This window comes from Chinchilla lanigera, unplaced genomic scaffold (assembly GCF_000276665.1).
Source record: "Chinchilla lanigera isolate Chin_1 unplaced genomic scaffold, ChiLan1.0 scaffold00003, whole genome shotgun sequence".
In the NCBI taxonomy this organism is placed as follows: domain Eukaryota; kingdom Metazoa; phylum Chordata; class Mammalia; order Rodentia; family Chinchillidae; genus Chinchilla; species Chinchilla lanigera.
The window spans coordinates 34,599,910-34,608,089 of record NW_004955404.1 but is presented as its reverse complement, the minus strand read 5'-3'; positions in this window follow the sequence as shown (position 1 = coordinate 34,608,089).

Below are 8,180 nucleotides of genomic sequence, written 5' to 3'. Positions count from 1 at the left end.
GCAGCACTGTCCTCACACTTCTCAGATTGGCCTTGGAGGGCTGACCCTCTTATGGGGGTACATCCTTTTGGATGTACTGACCACCTTATACTACAGCACTAGTCCTACTCAAACAAAGCCACCCTGCAGTGGTCCTGTAAATGTGCTCATGATTTATTCTCAAGTAGCATGGACTCAGTTCCTGCAAATGTACTAAGGATTCTTATCCTGAGTAGCGTGGTCAGAGCAAAAAACACTAGGACCTATTAACCCTGGAGAGCTCCAGAGGTCAGGAGCTGAGGAAAATCAGTAGCACAAACCATAAACTGGCAGAGTTGGCTGATGGTGTCCATCACAAGCTGGTGTCAAATGGCAGCAGCCAGTGGCAGAGACCAGCAGCTGACAGTGTCATCTGATTCCATTCAACATTATCTGGCCTTGTCCAGTGTCAACTAATTGCATCCACTATTATGTGGCATTGCCCAGAGGCTTCAGGGTGGTGACAGCAGAGCTGCACCATGCTTATTTACAATTTCTATCTGAATTAAGCAAAAGAACCCTCCACTTATTCGGCAACTATGAAGGGCTTCCTTTTTTAAGGTCCTCAGGGAGAAGACAGACACCCATGATTATCAGGGCAGATCTCCTTGTTGGATGACAAGAGGCTACCTGAATCCTTGTTTCTGTGCAGTCATGACTGGGAGGCTCCCTACTCTGGCTTTTTCTGGCTGTGTGGCCCTTCCCACCTAAGTGATGCCACACACACAGACACACACACACACACACACACACACACACACACACACACCATTTTCTGTTTTCTTGCTAGCTTCAGATTTTTACCCTGCCTCCTTTTACTTTGTCTTATGAGGTACCTTTCTTTTCTTCTTGGTTGACAGCTCTCCGTATTTTAACAGATTGTCCCCTCACTCAAGTGCCCAATGGTTTCATTAATCTGGAACTCTGCCTTTTGGGGACTTCTACCCCTCTCACGAATTTCTCCACACCACTTGCAATTAAAATTTGGCTAGAATTAATCTGAAATTTGTTCTCATTTGAAAAATATCTGGCTTTGGGTGCTCACAAAACAGTAGGGTTAGTTTTAGGCTTGGTCAATTAAAGTTAATACAGCACTAGACAAGTTAAACCTCTTTAGTTGTAAAGGTAGTGGTGCTGTAACATTGTTTGGCATGTGTGTTTCAGAATATTAGACTTCATTGGTTTGTTGGTTTAGGCAGCACTGGTTCTTCTTTTGTGGGAATGGATTTTCTGGATAAGGGGTCTTGAGTTCCTCAGGCTTCCTCATGTTTGATTTACACTGTTGTCTGCTCTGTATTACAACTGTGTCTGCTGCACAGGTGATTTGTGTTGTTTATCTGGTTTGTGTATTTTTCTGTGAAAATATTGGTCCTGAGGTTTATCTTGTGTGCTGATTATTGTTGTAGTCTAGTTTGTTGTGATTGTCTTTCTTGTGATTCTCTCTAGAGCTGTTATTTCTCTTATGCACATTGAGAGTATATTTATGAAAGAGATTTTGCTTGTTGTATTGAGTTGCTTTTGCTCTTTTATTGCTGTTGCTCTCTTATTGCAAATTCAGTTCTTTTATTGTTCAGTTTGCTAAATGTGGGAGCCATGGACTGTATTCCAAAGGATTTGGCCACTAGGACACCTTTTAACTATTTGAGGTAAAGTGAAAAGGACTAGTTTAAACAAAAAGAGAGTGATAGTCTGTAATAAATTTGGAAAGCAAGAATTCTACTCTTTGAATTATGATAAGATTCTCTAGCTGGATCTGTTAACAGAGAAGGAAATGGTAATATACTGCTTGCATTCAAGTTCTTGTGGAACTATTTGTGTGGCTGTGGTTTTTAAGACCCATAGGGCTACAGAATCTGACACCTGCCTCCAACCAGTACCCTATCATCAGGTGTCTGCACCTCTCCCACACTCATTTGGGGCCCTATAGTATCTGATATGAGCTGAATGATAGCAGATAGCATCTTTTCCCTACCACCATGTCTTCTTCCTTATCTGTGGGTCTGTGGCATTGTCCTCATCACCTCTGCCTTCACCACCACCTGCTCCACCATCAGAATTAAAATCAGGAAACAAACCAGCAATTCCCTTTACTAAGGGGAATCTGTCCCATTATGGGGCAGGTGGGTCCGATGGGGATGGAGAAGTTATCATAATACCTGTTCTCTTCTCAGTAATAGACATGGCTCAGTGTAAAGAAAGGCTTGTTAATTTTTTCTGAGAATCTTGATAAATTTAGGGATGAATTCATTATGTGTAAGTTTTGTTCTGACTTGGAGAGGTGTGACTGCAGCGTTAACTCATTGCTGCACTTCTGAAGGAATGTATCCTTAAAAAGCCGGTGAAGGAGCTCATGGTTTTATGGCTGTCGTAGTCACTTTCTCAGCTCTGATACATAATACCTGACACCTACAACTTAAAAGAGGGGAGGTTTACTTTGGCTTGTGCTCACAGTCCATAGTTAGCTGGCTCCAGGGAAGAAAATAGTATGACAGAGGGGTATAGTGGGGGGAAATCTGTTCACATCGTGGTGTCCAGGGAACAGAGAGTAAAGGGAGGAGAGAGGAAGGGATATACACCATTCCAGGTCATGCCCTATGTGGCCTGTGTCCTCCAAACAGACACTAGCTCTTAGTAACAAATCATCTATAATCCCCCATGATTCAGTCACATTCCAAAAGCCATATCTATGAGCACATGAGGGTTTGGGTAGACAGCTAAATATAAACCATAACAGCAGGTAAAACTCCAGGCCATAATGTCCAGGAACCTAGAAATATACAAACCCCAGTATAAATCCTAAAGGGAATCCTGAAAATTCTAGCCACAGGAATAGAGTGGAGCATTTTGAAACGTGTGTTTCAAAAGGAATGAGAAGGTATTTGAATAAATATGTAAATTATGACTGTGGAAGAAGCCATCAAAGAAAGGGAGGAAAATCCTGCTGTATGTTTTAATCACTCATCAACATCCTCCTGAAAGTACACTAATAGCAAAGCAGAGTCAGAACAAGGCAGAGCCCTAATGGCCATACATTTATTATACAATCTGTCCCGGATATTAGGAAAAAGATGCAAAAATGTGAGGCAGGCCCCCAAACCTCACTGTCAACCTTGATGGACAAGGCCTTTAAAGTTTATGATAGCTGAGAGCAGGCAGAAGAGGCAAGGAGGGATAAGGGGAGAGACCAAAAACACAGCTTTTGGCTGCTCTAATTCAGCGTCTGCCTCAGGATGACTCACAAGGGGCTCAAACATTCACTCAGTGAGGATAAGGAAAGTGTGCATATTGTTGAGAGGAGGGTAATTGGAAGGAGACTGCCCCAACTGACTTAGAAAGGGTCAGCAAAAATGTCCTCTCCTGACAGGGAGAGTGGACAGCTAGGACTGAGAAAGTCTGAGTATCTTCCAGGCTCTGCAATAATCAGAAGAAGTCACCACCATCCTGGAGAAGCCCTGGGTAACCACTGGCATGGGAGGTAATGAAAAATGTAAATACTTGTTTGGACACTAGAACATTTGTTACACAAACTTCTCAGAAATGTTGTATTTGTCTAGCTTATATAACATGTGGGTCATGAAGTTCTGTAGCCTTTACTCTGATCCCCCACTACCTGAGTTCTGGCAAGGAAATCAGCAGAAGGGGCACATGGAGGCACATTAAGGCCTTTCTGGGAGTGGTCAACTTTGGTCACATTTGAATGTCAGGTTTGTTTGCTATGGGGAAGTCCTATTATTATACTCTGAGGTATAAAGGGTGACAATAAGAGTCCTTACTCAAAGACTACATATCCCCTGGCTGCTAACTTGTTTCTCCAAGTACTTAGATGCAACCATACTGGAATGACCTGGTTGTCTAAAAGCCTTGGCCTCTCCTACCACCTTGAGAAAAGCTACTAAGTTGTCCCTAATAAGACTGTATTCTCTTCAAAAAAAAAAAAGACTATATTGGCCCTTGGACTCCAGACAACTTGTGTTATACTTTGGCAGAAATTTATCTGAATTTTGCTCATGTCCAGAAACTTTTCCTGAAACTGAGATTAAGAGGGGTGTGCTAATAAATCTTGCAGAGGAAATTTCAATGCAGTTGAATGTTAAGGCAGTGGCATGGCTACTGCTGGGAGCTTTTAACCAGATTTATGTTGAGAATCAGTAGCAAAGATCCCAGCAAAATGATTTAAAGTGTTGTGAGTTTGGGGCAGACAGGAAGCCCCAGTAAAGCTGTCAACTGCAGAGATAGAACAGAGATTTTGATTGCTGAGAAGGAACAAGAGAATAGGAAATATGGTTTGAGGGTATCGAAAAGAGCAGCAGGACTTCACCCTGTGCAGCCTCAAAACTGCAAAAGTGAAAGACTTTGCTTTGAGAAGAAACCTGTAGAATGCCATGTTCTAGAATGGTGATGGCCTAGAGAATTTTTACCTCAGAATTGGATTCAGAGTTCTCAGTGGTCCAGGCACTTGATCTCTGTAGCCAATAGAGAGGGAAGCCTGTCTACTGCTCCTGCATGGCATCATCCACATGGTGTGCTACTGTTAGGTGCATGCAGAATGCAAGAGTTGTGGGGTTAGGAAGGCTTCCACCCAGATTTCAGAAGAAGGCCTGGGAGGCTAGGCAGTGTGCCCCTGGGAGACTGTCTACAATATAAGAGACAGAAAAAGGCTTGTCTTGCTCTCTCTTCTTACTATTGCTATTTTCCACTGCATGAACTGTTGCTTCTCTCTCATGTGCCACTTTGCCTTGAAACCAATTGATTACGGACTGAAATGTCTACAAACTGTGAGCTAAATAAACATTTCCCCTTTTAACTTTGGGTGTTGGGTATTTTGTCTCAGCAAGGAGAGAAAAGTAACTAAGACAGGAATTAAAACATGGAAATGATATCTTTAAAACGCTGAAAGAAAAATAACATAACCTGATAAATTCAGATTTCTATACAAGTAAATGCTATATCCTCTTCCAAAGCTTGGAAAAATTAAAACATTCTCAGAAAGACAGACTAGAAGTAATTGTTGGTGATAGCTCTGTACTATAGGAAAGGTTACAGAATCTTTTAAACTGAAATAAAATGAAAATAAATTGAAGGAATGAAGAACATCAGAGATAGAGTAAATATTCATTTTGGAAATCTTATCATCACTAATATGGTGAAGTAAATCCAATGCACAATGTTTTCAGTGTGAAACACACGAGAATAATTGACAATATTTTAGCCTTTTTCTAACTTTCTTTAATACTGCTAATGTCCTTATGACTTATGCTAACAGCTTTCCTCTTTGACTTTACTTTTTTACATTTTTAATCACTACCTTTTTTTAACCTTTTCTTACTCAACTTTGTATAATGTATTTTAGGATTCTATAAATCAAATTCACAAGTATTACTTTACCTTTTCTATGTGCAACAGACACTTGATTTTCCATAATATTAACTGTCATCTATTTTCAAAATTCTGCATTTCTTCTTTTAAGATAATGCCTAGAGGGGCTGGGAATTTAGCTCAGTGGCACAGAGCCTGCCTTGCAAGCACAAGGTCATGAGTTTGATTCCCGGTACTGGAAAAAAAAAAAAAAAAAGACAATACCTAGAGAGGGAATAGAGTGAACTCTTGAGGTATGACCAGTTTCACATATGAGCAAATTGAGTTATGACCAGAATTTTAAGTTTAATTTACAATCAAAATCTCAAGTTACAACACATATGCCAGTTGTGGTTGTAAAAAAAGATTCAAAATGCCAGAAAATCATATGTAAGTGTATGTAAGCATCAATCTGAGCCCATATGCTCATGCTTGTAGATGTGATTTTGGTCAGTGCTTTATATAATTGCTAAGATTATTGCTATCAAAATGGCCCACAAAAAGCTGGAAAAAAGCTGAGAATAAGGAGGTACAGAAAGCAATCAAAATCAAGAAGAACAAGGAAATTGTGGAGAAATATGAGAGTGGCATTCATGTTACCAAACTCACTAATCTGTACAGTATATTGAAATTCATCATCTTGACAATCTTACAAAGAAAAGATTTGTATAAGAAAGCTAGTGTTGCTAAAGGTGTTACTCAAGTTAGTAAGTCATGATCAACAGTGTTAAATGAGATAGGCTATTATTAGTATGGATAAACAAAAGGCAGATTGTAGGTTATAGCCCATCTGAGTCTATAAATTGTGAAAGATCTAGAGATATAAATGAAAATCTCATAAAGGACAATCCATCAATGAAAGATAATGGTAAAACATTTTGTGCCAGCAATGGATGGTTTCACAATTTTAAAATGAGAACTGGGGTTCATAGCATAACTAGTCATGGTGAAGTGGCAGTGCTGATAAAGGGACTGCTGAAAATCACATATACCACTTCAAAATGATGACACAGAGAAATGGCTTTGCTCTCATAAAATTTTCAACTTTCATTAAATTGGCCTTTTCTGGAAGAAAATGCCCAGGAGAACATACATTATCCAGGAAGAGGAGAAAAGACCAGGTCACAAGGCTGTGAAGGACAGACTAAACTTATTGTTATGTGCCAATGTAAATAATGACCTCAAGATAAAGCCTCTCTTGGTTTACCACTCTGAGACCTCTAGCGTGTTCAGAAAACATAAAGTCATGAAGAATAAGCTAGGGTCTTGTGGAGATGTAATACAACAACCTGGGTAACAAGAGTAGCTTTTCTTGAGTGGATCAGGGGGGCTTTCTGTCCTCCTGTTAAGAAATATCTAGAGGACAAAGGGTTACTACCATTCAAAGCTCTCTTCTTCATTGACAATACTCCTGATAACCCACATGATTTGGAAGAAAAATTGACTGAAGAATTCCCATGGTTCTCAATCAAGTGCCTCCCACAAACACAATTCCTCTACTGCAGCCTATGGACCAGCAGGTTATAACTAATATTAAGAACCTAGACACCAAGGAACTGTTCCTGAAGTGTTTCCAGATGGCCTCAGATTCAGATTTAACCCTTAAAGAGCTCTGGAAATAATGTTACATCCTTTCCTGTGTGGGGTTAATTGAGAAATTATGGGTGAATGTCTCTCTAAGAACACTAAGATCTACCTGGAAGAAAGTGTGGCCTAAAACTATACAGGACACTTTGAAGGCTATGTAGAGGAGCCTGAGCCTTCAACTGACCCTGTGGTTGTCGACATTATCACCACAGTAGAGTCCATAGGCTTTCAGGCTGATAATGCTGAGGTGATGTTGAGGAACTGGCGGAGAAACACTCAGAGGAACTGTCTACAGAGGAGCTTCAGCAATTTCTGGATGAGCAACAGAGAATTGCAGCTGAGGAGCTTTCTGAAGAGGAGGGGGAGTATCAACAATCAGCACAGCAAATTTCTCCTGAAATAAAAGAAATCCTAAAAAATTGATAGAGCAACAAACATTTGTAGAGAAGACTCACCCAGACAGAGAAAAAAACCAATCATTTTGTTCATTTGCTTAATGAGAATGTCATGTCATACTAGAAAACAATGTTACAGAAAAGACAGAAACAAACAACCTTATACCAGTTTTTAGTGTTGAAAAGGTTGACACCTAGTGAGCCATAAGCAGGTCTTGGGGATCTACAGACTTTCCCATGTAAGGAAAGAACATCAGAGAGCCAGAGTCCTGATGTTCTCCTGGAAGGGGACTCTCCTAAACACCACCTTCCACTTCTACAAGCCAACGATAGCAACTTGAATAGTAAGTACAGTATGAAATTGTTGTTTTGGGTAAACTAGACACATTTTATAACTTTTCCTGTATTGTTTTAATACAATAATTCAGGAAAATTATTACAGTTTTTGGTAAATTACACACATTATACAATTCTTTTTTATTATGAAAAGTTTAGTTAAGGAGTACACTGGGAGATTCAGAACTCATTATGAGTATTCCCATTATTTCTAATGGGAAAAATTGTCTTGGTTTACACCCAACCTGAGTTATAACCAGTCCTCACAATCAAACTGAGTTCAGAAGTCAAGAGTCCACTGTAGCTGGGTCAGATGGAATTTCTAGTTTTGGTTTTTTGAGGAATCTCCATCTGATCTCCACAGTGATTTTACTAGTTTATATTCCCATTAACAATGTAGAAGGGTTCCTTCCCCCTACGCACATTCAGCCTGACTGGGATTTGTTATCATTTGATTTCTTTTTTTTTTTTTTTTTTTTTTTTTTTTTT